The sequence below is a fragment of the Lichenostomus cassidix genome, chromosome 2 (assembly GCF_008360975.1).
Source record: "Lichenostomus cassidix isolate B80296 chromosome 2, HeHo_3.0, whole genome shotgun sequence".
NCBI lineage: Eukaryota > Metazoa > Chordata > Aves > Passeriformes > Meliphagidae > Lichenostomus > Lichenostomus cassidix.
Window position 1 is genome coordinate 56,053,718 of NC_139482.1, and position 16,368 is coordinate 56,070,085.

Below are 16,368 nucleotides of genomic sequence, written 5' to 3' on the forward strand. Positions count from 1 at the left end.
TTAAATAATTAGTTTTGCAGAAATATGGGCATTTCTTTGTGAAGACTTGACATAAAAGTTAAATTACAAGGTGCATCAAGCAGTCTGAACTGGTTCTTATAGGTAATATAGAATGATTTTCTTCCTATACTGCCTACAAATTAAAATTTGGTAATCTCAAAGCAAACTGTTCATTTCAGCTTATAAGAGATATCAACGTGAGCAGAATTTTATTAAACCTTTTCTCATAAAAGGGAAGGCAAATATTTGAGAGTTTTATTTGTATGAAAATTAATTACTAATTTGTAATTATTTACTAAAATTTTGGAAAGTGTTAAGGGTTTAGGTAATACTCTTCATTTGGTGAAATTAGTTAAAATCCACCAGCAAAGAAAATCACAGAAAATTATCATATTATCTCTTCGCTCATATGTGCCTAATGCAGGAATGGTATTACAGCCATTAGACTACAGTGTTTTGTCCAGTGGTACTTTATATTCAGTGCACTTGTTACAACCTCCAGAGGAAGGTTTCAGCTCTCCAGTTTTGGATAGGCTGTAAATGTTGTCTGACTGTTCACAGTTGTGGCACACCAGTAGGTAGGTCAGTGGAAGGAGCTAGTCAATCTGCAACAGCAATCAGGAATTACAGTTTGCAAAGTAGTACAATGTAGATCCCTTATCAAATTACAAAGTTGGCTCTTCCATCCTGAATGCAGAATTGGACATTTCATTTTCAAAGTGATATAGCAGAAGCTAAGGAATTTCAGTAAAAGGGCAGTGAGATTACAACAGACATTAAAGCCTTGCCCTTGTTTCTTTTCCAAATAGATGACTAAGAGGTGTAAGAGAAGAAAAGCTCTAAACAATAGGACAATTGTTGTAATTCAAAATGATACTTTGATAATAAGTGCCTTTATTTGATAAAATATTTCACAAGTGATACTTTATATTTTTTTGCTTTTATGCTTGAATATCCCCTTGCATACAAAGGAAAGAACTCTATGATGAAGTGAAGCATCTAGAAGACTCACAAAAACATCTACATTTTCTGTGAGAAGATTCTTCAGTTATACATTAGCAAGCAGAATGCAATTGTGGGGGATAGCAGCATTAATATTTTAGTATTAACTGGGTTAGAGTTGTCTCTGGCAATTATTATTATTGTAAAATGTTTCTTTATTATAAGTAGCAGTTGGTCTTGCTGTTTACTTGTAAACAGCCTCATAACTTCTTAAAATTAATTCACTCACATCCTTTATTTTCCCCAGAAAAACTGTTTTTCTACGAGTGATAGTTCTGTGCAAATGTGCTTTGCATTGGGATAAAACCACTGAATATGGTATTAATCCAACTTTCAACTCGGTCAAATAGTTGAATATAAACTGGCTAAGGTCCACTGAAGATCTGCCAATATGCAGATTTGGCCCAGAGCATTTGATGAAGTTAAAGTTATGCCAAATGTGTTCTTCAAAGGGTGCCCTTCCCCAGGATTGTATATTAGGTGGAGTTCATCAGAGATCAGAACAAATTAAATGATTACCATAATAGCAAAGTACAAACAAGAAAACAATGCCCCAAATCAAATCACATGTTTTCCCTGTAATACTCCTTTTCAATGCCAGTCTCCTCCACCGCTCTACTACTCTTGCAGCTGATTAGTTACGCCATAATAATAAAATTTCATTACAATAATTTTTTTACAGGATAAATGTTTTTGCAAGAATAATGTGCCCTGGGTGCTATATATATAGTGACAATAGGACTCTCCTCCTCCTTCCAAATTCACTTGAAAGCAACTGTGAGAACATGGACTTTAGCATGTTAGTACCTCATTAGAAACAAATGCAGTTCAGGCAAGGTGGAGACCAGTCCAAGACTAGTGGTCCTACCACAAGAAAATCAATAAAAGGTACTTTAATTAAAGCTGATCAACTGTGCCCTTATTTGACAAATTTTAAAAATGTATTCCCCACCACTACCAGGTTTCTTTTCCTGTTTGCAAGGTGACCACCTCATCTTTTTGGTAGTACTATTCTAAGAATTTGTTGCAGTGATCAATTCCTTCTCTACTTTCTATTTGCACAAAGAAAAAATTGAAAACTATACATCAGCACAGGGGTGGCATCATGGAATGTTGTAATTAAAGTAGGATGTGCATGTCATTTTAGTAAATTAATTAGAATTGCTGAGGAAAAAAAGTCTCTTTCACTGTTTTTTCTTCAGTGGCCTGGGAAAGGTAAAATTTGTATTTAGCTGTATGTTGAAAAATATTTGATTTTGGCAGCGTCTGTGTAGATGTCAGTTTTAGAGATATATATTAAAGCAAGACAATAAAGCCAACAAGTTCCTGAAACCTGTGTTCAGGCTGCACAGTAAATATTAAAAAGGAGGTGAAATAACTCATGGAGAGTTGACGTGAAAACCAGTCAAGATACCAGACCCAAATGACTTTGGTCTCATACAAATTCTTCTGCTGATTCTGTATGTGTCATGAACAAGTCTGGGACACAGATCACCTCCAAAAGGTAATGATTTCAGTTGAAAATTAGTCACCAAGTCATCAGGGCTGGCTGCAGTCCTGGTGGGTTTACTTGTATATCAAAGGCTGAACAAGAGCTCTCTTGTCATAAACGGATATGTGGGTGGGGCTGTGCTTTAGATTTTCAGAAGACCCTTAATTTCTGAAGCTTGTCTTCAATTCAGTGAGCCAATCTGTATTTTGTTTTTATGTATCCATTTTTTAACATCTGCTTTTCTCCATGCCTCTAGCTTGAACCATTGTATTTACCACCCTTTGCTAATGTATAATGGGAGAAATTTTCACTTACACTGCTGAAGGAGAATCAGATCTTAGTGTTAGTGCCCTGGAATTTCAATAGAAATATCAACTTTCCCATTTGAGGGGCCCATATAGCAATAGACTTTAAAAAATCTCATCCTTGTTCGCCTTTTTATGTTTTCAAGTTTACACACATTTTACATTTTAACTTTACACACATTTTACACTTTACACTCTAACTTTAAAGCTAAAGTTTTTAACTTTAGCCCAAATACTAAAGACCCACTAGTGTTTCTTAAGATAGGTAGTCTACCTCAAAGAAAATGGCATGGACTTCCTTCTGCAACCTCTCCAAGTCTACATATACCCACATCTGATGTGTGCTGAAAGCTGAAGTGATGTGATATCAAGAATGAGTCTCCTTCCTGTTCAGTCTCATTACTCCATGAGCAGAATCGTATTATTTCTCTTTTGTGGTGGAGAATGTGGGCTCCATCCTTAATGAAGATGCCTTCAGCCCAGTCACACCTGCCTATCCTTTCCTTGCCTCGGGTGACTGTGGCACAGTAGGTACCTGTTTTTTTCTCAGACAAATAACCAAAATCTTGTGATTCTGCTTGCTTCTACCAGCTGGGCAAAAGAACCCCATCAAAGCCAAACCAAAGGAATATTTCTTCACTGGCATTTTATGTACCCTGTAAAAGGCTAAAATAAACTCTCCCCACCTACTTCTTCATGCAGTGTGAGCAAACTGAGCTTATGTTTCTGTCAGCAATGTTTTTTTCACTTGAATTCATGACCTGCAATGTTCAGCAAAATATGGTAGAGATGAAATGGCACATTTCACTGCTCTTATGTGCAGAATGGAGAACAGCAAGGAAAAGAGGCAAAAATGAGCTGACTAGACAAGCTTTTCAAATGTCCAAATAACAAGAGTTGAAACCGTATGACTAGACACAAAAATCTGTAAAATGTAGAAAAATCCAAAACAGCTGCTGTAAGATAAGTACAACTATTCTTCAGCCTAAGTCCCTTGTGGCTGAGGATGACAGCACCAAATAGATACTGTCAGTGAGTTAAACAGATAAAATCTACGCAGCAAAGTGTTAGAATGAGGTCAAACATTTAATGTTTCTAAACAGCAGGGTTCTGAGACTGATAGGAGACAATAAGGATCCTTTGGAAATATCTGAAATCCTACAAGATATTTCAGCTGTATTTATGCTTTGTAAAACTCAGATGAGTATTTGGAAGAGCACAGATTTTAAATCTTGATGCTTCTAGCTAAGGTTCATCAGCTTGTTAATATTAACACAGTAAAAATTGCAAACTAAATCTAAAGATTTGTGCATCTTGCACATACTGACAAAAAATACAAGCAAGCAGTACTTTCATATGTTAACTCAATCTGCCTTTATTAAATAGGGCTGAAACTGCTTCAATGATGCAAAAATTTTACAATTCATCTTTTAATGTTATTTCAATGAGTTCAGACTTTAAAAATGCTCAGTTGTCTTTCCCCTGTCTGATGTCACTTTTTTCTCATGCACTGTGCTCTGTTGGACCTACCTTACTTTTTTTTTCTTCTGTTTTTTAAATTATTTTTTGCTCATAGCTTTCTATTCTAGTGCAGCATGCATTAGTGCATGTAGAAGATCCTGTAGATCCTAGTGACTAAAATTCTTGTATACAAGTAAAATCCTTTTTTGTGTCCATATAATGGGTCCATATAGTCATTACATTTTCACATATATAGCATGAAATCTGGATTTTGCAGTGCTGGAACTTCACTTTTGACTGTATGGTATAGCTGGTAGAGAAAACATCAGATAGAAAAATATCTTGACTGAGGTCACTGGAATCCTGTTCTTAGAGGATGAAGGTGTGTATGTTATCCTGATCTTGCTCCAGCAAGTGTCACTAGTTCATATTACTGAGTTTTGAGAAATTTTTAATGACTGTTTCAATATTTAGAGATGTTTGTCATATTGCCAGCTCAGGATCAGAATTGTTTCTGAAGTCAGGTCATTGTTAACTATGCACTAGAATTATTTATCTTGTCACTTAAGTTGAGCTACATGACTTCCTGTGGTCCCTTCCAGATTTATTCACTGATTCTTGATAATTTACCACCACTTTGCAAAACACTCATGGAATTATCCTTAGAGTATCCTAGTAATATTAGAACAACATTTCCTGTGTTTAATAGAGGGGTAGCTGAGACATAAAGCAGATTCTCAGGGACCTGAGATTCTATCAAGCGGGACCTGAAATTGAATTTCTTTGTTGCCTACACTGAAAAGTTACTGAAGTAAGTAAGAGTATCAATTAATAAGCTAACAGCATGTTAGCTATTCTCCTGAAGGCTGCTACTGCTCATGACCTCCTACACATACCACCTTCCACTCTACTTTGCTTCCTCAATGTGACAGATATCCAACCCCTTCACAGCCTAGCTCCTGAATTGGGTGTGTAGTGTATTAGATTAACAACAGGTTGAGCTTAATTATTGATGCTGATTTTTTTCATGGTTTGACAGCAGTCAAAGAGGTCTGAGAGGTGCCTGCCATCAGCAAAAGGTTTAGCCAGCTTAATTTAATTCACTGACAAGTATCTGTCAAAGAGCTGTGATTATCCATATATGGCACTGTGGTCAAGCAGCTACTGATCCCCAAAGTTATGCCCAATTTTAATTTGTAGTGTTTCAGTGTAAACAAACTTCTTACCTCTTGGATGTATGTGCACGACTCTGTTCTTAGACTACACCTCCTCTTACATGCATGTAGCTGCTACCTATGGATATGTTGAAAACATTCAAAGACTTTTATTAGAATATAAGTAATATTAGAATATAAATAATCTCAACTGTCAATAGACATTAGAGGAATCAACTTCATTTTGCCAAAAGTCTAGTTTAGCACACAGAAGAGGTCTTTTCAGGACATTACAAATAGGTCAGATAATGAAAACTAGCACTGACTACTTTTCCAGAAGTTAAAAAGTGAATTAAACTGGATAAAATGTTTAATGTTTTACTGAAGATATTTTTTCCATGGAACATATTTTAGCCAGCTGAACTCCTCCCATTCCACCCCCACTTTTTTTTGGCAGTCAGCAGTCTGAAGAACTTGCAAAGCAGCAGTGATTTTTTTGTACAGAAAATTTCCTAGCAATTTACTCATATAAAAGTATTTTGAAGTCAACAAAGAATATTGTAAATTAACCCAAGCAAGCAATCCTCTCCCCACAACCCCATTATTTTCTTAATACCTGCTTCCATGAATCTGATACCATCAGAATTTGAGATTAAAAGAAACAGCTAATCAAAGCAATGGCAGTAGATGAAAGACATGAAGGCTTTGAGTCCAGGCAAAACTCCTGCAATGAATTCTCTCATGTGAGCAACTGGCTGTCATGTTATTCCTATGACAGCCTTTGTGTGGAATTTGATTACAAGGGAAAAGCAATTTTGAAATGAGGAATTTTTGTCCTCTTATCAGAGAATTTTCTCATGGTTCACTTTTTATCTTCAAATTCATTCATAGAATGTGGGGGCAAGCTCCCAATTTCAGAGAGAGAAGTAATATTTTTTATTCCTTGGGTTGCATTTGTCTTCATTTATAGGGATATTCTGAAAGTGCAAAAAAGTAGAAATCTTCAGGTATTTGTCAGGGTCAGGTTCTCTCAATCTACCATATGGTAATGCATAGCTTTAACTCCTACATGATCTTGTTCTCTGTTCTTGGTGGCAGATTGCTACACAGCTGTGCTTTAGTTGTGTAAATTCCAGTCCTGAATCACCGGTCTTTTTTTTTGCCTTATTTTCTTCAGTAAATACTACTCCACGCTTTTTTTTTTCCTATTCAAACCTCAGGTAGCTGAACAGAACTGGATGCTGCTACTTTAAATTAGTGTTTGAAGAATGGTTTACCACAGGAATTATCTACAATCCTGTGTGAATAAACAAGTAGGACAGGAAAAGAACCATGTCAACTTTTTAAACTAAAACTCTAATCGTACAGTGAGGCATCAGAGCAAAACTGTATCTGATGGGTATGCATAACCTTTTACTTCTTCAGAAATGTGAGGGGAGGGGTTTGTTTGCCACAGCATATTAGAGTAGATGTAGTTTCACATTTCCACATAGACAGAGCCCACTGGAGCAAGTCAGAAACTTGGTCATTTATGCTTAGGCGTTCCTTAATTTGATTTAATCTAAAAGAAACATTTTGTCCCTGTTTGTGTGGTCATGGACGCATGGAGGGAGTGAGGGGAGATCTGTGGCTAGGATCAAATTCAACTATTACAAATGCTAAGTATGTAAATAGACTATACTTTTGACTAAAAAAGGGAAGTTGAAAGGATGCCTGTGAAGTTCAGGCTCAAAACAGTGGCTTGGCAGAGAACTGGGCTTAGGCTTTTAACTCTGTCATAAACTTCCTGTGTGAAATGGTGTTTCCTTTGGGTTTCTTTCCCCTCACCATCTATGCAAGAAATAAGCAGATTTTGTTTATTTCAGAAGAGTATTATGAAAATAAGATCACTGCTTTATTCAAAGGACTTTGTAATTAAATACAGTAACTTCAGAGGATACATAACTTTGAAATGGGTAGTCTCAAGGCTCAACCTTAGAGAGATAAAATTGATAACATATTATTTAGTACTTGAAAAAAAATATAGCTATATCATACACATGTTGCCAGACTATAAGGCATAGCTGGGAGGAACAGGGTTTACAAACTGGAAAGAATTAATTCTAGCTGTCTTCATCTTTGGGATCAGATTAATTTTCAATTAATCCGTTAAGCAAGTGATGCTGTTTCATGGTAGCACTGTTGACTCATATGTTAATTGTTTTCAGACACCATTTTTGTAACACTAAGCAAGAGATTATCTGTTTTATGTGTTGTCTATTTATGTCGTTTTGGTCATCACTGAACCACCATTCTTTTCCTCCTATAGAAGTTTGGTCAAATGCCTTCAACTTTTATTAGCAAGTACTGGTTGGCATAATGGATGTCACAGAAAGCCAACTGCTTAGAGGTCTGGTTGATTTCAGACATGAAACAATGTAGGACACTGGCTTTTCAAGGAATAGTTATGCCAGACAAAAACCATAAAATATGACTTAGTAAGTGAATAAACTGAAACTGGCTGGATCTAATAATGCACAGCTTGAGGTACTGTGGTCCATGCTGTGAACATATGTGAACAAACATAGTACCCAGTGGCCACTGCTTCAGTATGGGGTACACCAGGAATACTATTCCTGGAATAAGTGACTTAAGTTCTTAGAAATCTGTGGTTCTGGGCAAATTTTCCCCTTGTGCTACACATAATAGGATATCCAACATCTGGCAGTAGACAGCTCACTACTTGTGTTTTGTGTCCCAAAACACACAGATCTGGGAAAGAAGAGATAATGACTGCTTCAGAAACCTCTGTAGGGAAACACATTTCCAGAAAAACATAAGCTAAATGAAAACAAAGTTTGCAGACATCTAAGAAACATTTGGTACAACAAAAGGAAAAACAAACAAACAAATCATCAGCAGCTGATAAATGAGTCAGAAGTCAATGACCTCCTTTTGCAAAAATAAGGGTGAGACTAGGCCAACACCAGCTTGTTTTCAACACAGGAGTCTGAGACTTGATCTTGCATTGAAGGGCGAGTAGATACAGGTATATAGTCTAATGTTCTCTGGGATAGAGCCCTTGTAACCTCATTTACATGGTGATCAAAACAGCAAGTGCCAGCAGGCCCTAGTGAAGTCATGATCAAATCACTGAGAGTGATCAGAAGTACTGTGAAGAAATTTCTGCAGTTTTTCAAAGGAGGGGAAACAATTTAGACTATGCAGAGAGGAATGTGTTTTCCGTCTTTAATTTGTTGTACTTGCAGTAAAACCGTAAACCAAAAATCACTAGTAGAAGAGAAATAATATATAAATAGTGGACATAATTTCCACTCTAAAAAGTGAAAATATGCAATAAAGTTAATATAAATTGCTATGTGACTTCCCATCTACCCTGTTGCCAGTGAAGAATGACATTTCTTTTTTAATAGTGTATGAAGTGTCTTGCTATAAATCTTAAGCAAGGAAATGTTTATTGCTTCCTTCCCAAACACTAGGAAGTGAAAGCATTTTAGCTATTGAGTTTTATCCTCCCTTTTCAATTGCTCCACAAATTCCATTTTCATCTGAGGTATACAATGAGACTCTCTGCTGTCTTGTTCTATGACCTGAAGTAGAGTGGGCATCCCCAAAATGGAGACTTTCTTTATTGCAAGGGCTTCACATCTTCTCTACCAAACACATCTAGTACAGCTGCTTTTATGCCAAACACTTACTTTATTGTTAACCTTTTTTTCCCAACCCACATTTCTTTGTTTGAGCCCATCTGCCTGTCTGACAAGGCAATTGTAAACCTTCTGAGGCTGAGATTTGTGTGTCTCTACTGATCTGCATAATGCTTAGGACATTCCATTTGCCACTTTTGACCAGAGGCTTCTGCACAGTAGCTTCATTTAAGAATATAATAGTTAATTCTTCCTCCTGTTTGCTACAGAACAAGAGCAATAGGGATGGCTAACTGTATACTGTATTTCTTTCCACAAACTGGGAGCTTTCTTGCTTTGCTTCAGTTAATTTGTGATGTGTTCAGTACTTAGTAGTTATAGCCATGCCAATCTGGATTAGTTATGTGAGTTACATAGTGTGAACTTGACTGAGATATTTAATTTTAAGAGAAAATCAGCTATTCTTTGTTACATGACTTTTTTCTGTAATCTTATAGATGTATTCTTGCTGATCATTGTTCTTGAGGCACGGATCTGATAACTGTGTTGTCAGAAACCTGGAAGGCATTAGCATCACATGGGGCATTCTTTTATTCTGACTAAGCGTGAATATAATTGCACACATCACTCTGTGGAGCATGAGTACAAAAGAATGGCTTTCCTTTCTAATACTGAGTTTCCAGTTAAGCTTATGTTTTGGTAATTGTTGGTGTCAGTCCTCCTCTTATTTCAAAGTCTGTTAGACTGTTTCCCTTTCCTTGTACTTCAATAGTTTCTTCCCTTTTCTACTCTTTGAGTATTAATTTTTTTTAAACCCATCATTTAAAAAACAAATAATTATTTTAGCAATACTGGCATTGTGTTATCTATACCTGTTGATCTGTTTCTATGTGTACATGTATTGTAGCACTGGCTTTTAAATAAAGAATAATTTTATTAGATAATCAATCCTTCCAATAGATACTTCTTTACATTGTGTGGCTGCTAAACCCTCATCCAGCTGTTCTTTTTTGTGCATCCTCCTTAACTGGACAGGGGGACAAAACAACAAAAAATATTGTGCCTCAAGGCACATACTAATTACTATCACAAGCAAAACAGACTTGACTTGGGGAAAGTTAATTTAATCTGTTTCTTCCTTTTCCGTTCAGCACCCCCCTGCTGGGCAGTGCTCTGCCCATTCTTAGCTGTGCTTTCCCTGTGGAGCTCAAGGCTGAAGGGCTGAGAGGCATTGGGTCTGCTGGAGGTATCTGGAACCAGTCATCTGGCCTAGGGTAGCCCAGGCCTGTCCCCTCTCAGAGCACACCTGGGAACTTGCAGCTGATAAAATACCACCAGCAGATTTGTGACTATTTCCTCTTAAACAGTACAAAGCAGAACTGAGTGTGTATTTGTGATGTAAATGACAGCTTAACATGGATGTATCTGACTTGGCTCAGTTAAAGCTAACTCTAAATATTAAAAACGCCCAACTATGGCAAATTAACTTGTATGTAAGGTGAATTAGCATTGGTACTCATGCTGACTTCTCTATAGTTGTATCAGTTGATTCACATGCTCTTCAGTACACACCTATTTTTGACTGAGACAGTGAGTACAAAATAACTGTATTGTGTCTGATTGTTTTCTTTCTTACTACAAAATCTTGACAGGATGCTGAAATAAGACATACAATATTAGTATAGACAAAGAGGTTAAAGGAAACTGAGCCTTAGAGCTCCATCTTGATTTGAAGAGGAACTAGGCATCAGGCTGTACTTGAAGGCCAGGTGAAGTAGATTGAAATATGTATTCCTTCCTGAAGCCACAGAGTAATGAAGTACATATTTCTTGCTTGCCGCTGAGAAGATATTCTATGTTATTTTAATTTCCTTTTACCCAAGAGTAAATATCTGTTTTGAACAAATATTTACTATATAATAACAATATAATGAACAAACTCATAGCACATGGCTTCAGTAGTGCCAAAGAACTACTTAAGTTCCTACTTATAGTAGAGTGATATCTACCCTGTTTCCCCAGGGTATGCTCTGACTGCCAAAAACTGTGGATGTCTGGAGAAAAAAGAATACTTCCTTTAGAAGTATTACAGAAGCAATGCAGCTTTAGAGACATAACCATGCCACATATTTAAAGCTTGTTCTGCAGCAACACACTCTTCACTGCAAGGTTATAAAATCCCAAATCTACCTGACAGAAGAAAACAACATAGTCTTTGACAGGCTTTGGAGGTCAGGGGAAATGCTGAATTGCAGATTAATATTATTGTTAGATTGAGTCTGAAATTATTTTAGGATGTGTTGGTTTTGCTTAGCCCAGAACATCAGCAAGGGATCTTTAGCATCTAAGAGAAATTTAAACCCTTCAAAAGCTGTTGTTGTAGGCCTGAAGAAGTGGTTGAAGGGTTGGGAGAAAATGTACCCCTGTGTTCATGTGCTGGTTTTGCTTAGCCCAGTTTTTGCCAGTGGAGTGGCACAAAGGATGGTTCCTGTGTATTTTGTGTGAATGTTATGGAAGTTTTCACCATCTCCAGCAGAGCCAATTTGTGATGGCTCTGAAGATGATGGACATGCTGCTGGCCAAGCATGGGCCAATTAGAGATATTAGTTACGCCTCTGTGAAAACATATTTAAGAAGAAATCAAAGCAATGGGATATTCACTTATTTTTAGTCTGAGGAGGAGGAGGAGGTGAGAATATGTGAGGGGAAAACCTCATGGAGACACTAAGGTCAGTGGAGAAGGTGGGGGAGGAGGTACTCCAGGCTCTGAGCTGAAAGCCCTCTGCTGGCTGTTGTGAAGACCATGGGGGAGCAGGTGGTCCCCCTGCAGCCGATGGGGTCCACAGGGATGCAGAGATCCACCCACAGCCCATTGGGAGGTGCTCATGCCAGAGGAGCGGATGGATGCCTGGAGGAAGCTGTGATCCAGTGCGAGTCCCAGTGCAGGGAAAGGCCTTGCTCCAGAGATGGAAACAGCCTGGCTTTGACTTGGATGTCTGCACCCCATGGACAAGGGACTCATGAGAGAGTAGATTTGGGCGGGCTGCTGCTTGTGAGATTGGACCCATGCCAACGAAGCTCATAGAGGACTGTCTCTCGTGGGAGGAATCCCATGGCTAAGCAGAGGACTCTTCTCCCTGAGCAGTGGAAGAAATTTCATTGATGGACTTACCAATGAAAAGTACCCTTAACCTTACCCTGCCCCCCTGTGCTGTTGGTTGGAAGGAGGCAGGGGGGTGAGCAGAGAAATGGTGTCTTAAGAGGGTGGGGGATGAGTGGGGAAACAGTGTTTATAGCATAAGAAATTTTGGTGATGGATTGACCAAGAAAACCTCCATACCCTGCCCCCACCATCCCCCCCAAGCTGTTGGTTGGAAGCGGGGAGGGGGGTAAGCTGAGAAACGGTGTCTTAGGAGGGAGGGGATTGAGTGAACAAATGGTTGTCTTAAGAGCTTATTTTTACTTCTCATTTATCCTCCGACTCTGCTGGCTTAATAAATCACTTTGCAACTTTAAATTTTCAGCCTGTTTTTTGCCCCTTTTTAGTGTGTCCTCCCACTGGTCCTTTATCTCAACTCATGTACCCTGTGTGTGTGTGTTAGTTTTTTTTTTCCCTCTCTTCTGCATAGCTGTAGTAGGGGAGAGCAGAAAGAGCAGATGTTGTAAGTGCCTGGCATTTGGCCAGGGTCAAACCTTGACACAGTAATAAGAGCCTTTGTCCATAAATCTCTATTTGCTGTTGTTGGAGTTCAAGTGCAACAGTAAGCATGCAAATACCAAGGACCAGGGGCACTTATGAAACCTGGAGATGCTTCCATGTTTTGCTGGTAATCTGATGAGCAGTGGGGAATTTGCAAAGCAAGGTAACTATGGCTGAAAAAAATATAATTGGGTCACATCAGAAGAGAGTTGGCATGTAGCACTGAGATAAATCTAGTACATGAGAATCTCATTCAGGCTATCAGGATCAGTAAATGTCCTGTCTCTTGCATTTGAAATCTGAGTTGAAACCTATTTTGGAATGTACAGACTAAATCTAGAAAGCCAAAAAAATATTAGGTGAAAAAACAAAAGAAGATTTCTAAATCTGCATGGTTGTTTTGTTTGTGCTAGTTTCAACAGATGTTAATGTTAGAGTATCTTGGAAGCTAAATAATTGCATTCTAGGGTAAGGTATTCCGAAAAATAAGCTTTGAACTTCTGTCCCTGTTCTGTGCATGTTCAAAGAAGCAGTGCCATTGTTATGATCCAAATATTAAGGTTCTTTGGAAATACCTCTGCCCGAATTAAGGTGCAAACGAGACCATATGCCAATCAATAATATTTGATAGCAAGTATGAGAGAGAGAGAGAGAAAAAGAAAAGGAGAAGTAGGAAAAGAGGTGGGGGGGACAGAAAGAGGGAGAAAGAAAATATCACCATCTGTAGATCCCAACGATGTAGCGTTGATCCTCTCCAGCTGGTCTTGGTGGTGATGGTCCCTGCAAAAAGCACAGAATGCTTGGGTTAATATACACTCAGGCCAGGGGCAATGTCCGGGCATGTCCCCTGGGTGAGGGGACAGTCTCTAGCAGCAGACTCTGCTTGCATCACGTGCGCTCCTGTGGTGCAAGGCCTAGCACTTTGGGGGGTCTTTGATGGATTGTGACTCTCCCTCAGCTGCCTCTCATGTGAAAGTCCCGTGGATGTGGCCGGTGGGTTTGGGGGTTCCACAACTGGGCCAGTTTGTGTAACCCTGGCTTCTGTGAGCTGTGCTCTGCCCCCACCCCAAACTCAGCCAGGGATGATTCTCAGTGGAGCTAGCGGCTTTGGCCTTTGTGTATGCATACCTTTCCCCACCCCAATACTCAGCCAGGGATGATCCTCAGTGCGGCTGAGGTTTGGCCTTTGTGGATGCATGCTTTTCCCTCAGCCTGAGGTGATTGAACAATAGGTTTCCCTTTATCTAATCTCAGCAGTTTGACTTCAAGTCCAAAGTCCCAGTCAGGTATCTTCAGGGAGGCTTCTTTGATTGTAGCTTCTTTATACACTTTTTGTTCAAAACTTTATATCAATGTTTGAGGCATGAACTATTTCAGTCTCTGACAGCCATCCAGTAGAACTGCAAGTCATGAGGCAAATAATGGAACATGAATCATACTGAAAGGAGATGGAAAAATTTATCTGTCATTTCTGTACAGGTCTTGACTGACTTTCTGGCCAATGAATAATCGCTGTGCCTACATTGCTTTTCTTCTGCTCTTCTTCACAATTTGTTTACTTATACATAGCCACTAGTGGACATCCAACAAAAAATCGATTTTCACATAGTTACTTAATTGACATTGGCACAATGTTGTTTGGCACTACCTCATGTTTTTCATATTTACTATGAGACATCATGAGGTCCAGGATTCTGACCTCTGATGTGATTGAAATTCCTGGACAGGACCAAGTTTCTGAGAAATACACAATCAAGAAATATTAGACTAAAGTGAGTGGTATTTTAGAACACTGGACAAAATATTTATGCTTTCCAGTGAGTATATCTTGATGTAAAGTTGGTATTGTGTGAGTTTTTAGAAGTTATGTGACTAGCCCAGGGTTTACTGGTGGGTTGAAAACAGTCATCTTTTTCAGTCTGAATCAAGTACCTTAGCCAAAACATCAAACCTTGACTTTCATGTACTACTGAAACAGGGAATATTTGAAATCAAGGACTCCCAGGCAAAGGTATGGGAAAAGGAATAACAGTTCTTTACTAGTACCTACAAACAAGAAATAACAATAATAGCAACCACAAATAGAACCAGAAACCAATAGCAGATGACTTCCTGAGCTGCCAAGCACTTTCCCGTGTGGTGTAATCATGGTCGCAAGCAGCAGGGGCGCTGTTGAGCTCCCAAGCAGGCAGGACAGGTGCGATGACTCCCGAGCAGCTGCAGGTGGCGCTATGGCGCAGGGTCAGGTCAGCCTCAGGCAGCTGGTAATGGTGGGCAGGCTGAGAAGCAGGCAGGCAGCTTGGAGTGGCAAACAGAGTGGCAGGGGCAGGGGCTGGCTCTCCCAGGCTGGCCAGCGAGGTAGCAAGGATTCTGCAGTCGCGGCAGATGCCGCAGTCTTGTGCGGCGAAAAGCGGGGCGGGCAACAGGGACAGCCAGACTCCCCGGCAGCTTCCACGAGAAACGCAGCTGGGAAAACAGGCACTCCCAGTGGGAAAGAGGTTGAATCAAAGCTTACCCAGCCAGAAGGAGAAGACAGACCATAGTTGGATCTCCTGCGGTGGCAGCCAGAAGCAAAGAGAAGTCCCTCTCCTCCAGGTGTCTGACAGATGAGAGCCAGTTCCAACAGCCGGCTGCCTCATCCCCTCACCCCACCCAGAAAACCCTTTTGTCTCTTACAAAAGACTTGATGGCTCTAATCACCCAGCTAATTGTTGCTTAGTAACAGGGATGGAGAAAAAATTCCAATGCCCCCCAACCTCTGACACCTGTTTAGGAAAAGAGATGAACAGGGGTATCAATGACACTATTAGTTGAGATGAAGATGGGCCTGAGTAAATGCTTCCCATTTGGCAGTTTATTGTACTCACAGTGAGACTCTGACATTAGTTGCAACATGACTGAGCAATTGAAGTGTGTTGAGGAAATTAAGAGCTACATTTTATATTCCATAGTTATTATAAACACTTACTAGCCAAGAGAATAGATTTCACACTGCCTTAAAAAATGGACATAAAATTAAGTATTTTTTAAGAAATGAGAATGTTTGTGCACAGTAAGTCTGGGAAATACTATTTTCATTGTGTTGGGGTAGTGAAAAAATGTGACAGAAAGATGTTTACTATGATTACTAGGAATAATTGTGAGAAAACTATGCCAAGGCCTTTGTGTTGCCATCTCTACTTGGCAACATGATAGTTAAGATGAGGCAGCTAAAAAATTACTATGTGTTGGGAGCAATTTACTCATGATCGTTAACTAATTGTTTTATATGTTTCCAGTCTTCCTGGTTTAAGTATATTTATATAATTCTACTGTCTTATTCTGTTTGTGGACTGTATTGCAAAATTAATACTAGACCAGCTGACTTTTGATAGTAACCTCCTAAAATTTGAAGTCTAGAATTGGAATGTTTTTACACTCCGTAAGTTTCAAAGATGGTGCCTGTTTAGCAAACCATGCTTAGATGTAACAGACTTTTAGGGAGCCATGCAAAAAGGAAAGCAAACAAAAATAATTTTCCCATCAGTGCACACCTCTTTTTAATCCAGTGATAGAGCTAAAATTATGGAAGTCTTTACAATTTTGCTGAGGCCACTATTGGTGAAAT

The 16,368-nt window shown here is 39.0% G+C and overlaps 1 long non-coding RNA gene across 1 annotated transcript in view; it reads left to right on the top strand.

Moving 5' to 3' along the window:
* The first annotated feature begins 11,253 nt into the window (after positions 1-11,253).
* Positions 11,254-16,368, top strand: part of LOC146441410 (uncharacterized) — a 297,131-nt gene continuing 292,016 nt past the window's right edge. Inside the window, exon 1 of the long non-coding RNA XR_014849890.1 lies at positions 11,254-13,395. This is a non-coding gene — a long non-coding RNA (uncharacterized LOC146441410). The remainder of the gene's footprint in view (positions 13,396-16,368) is intronic.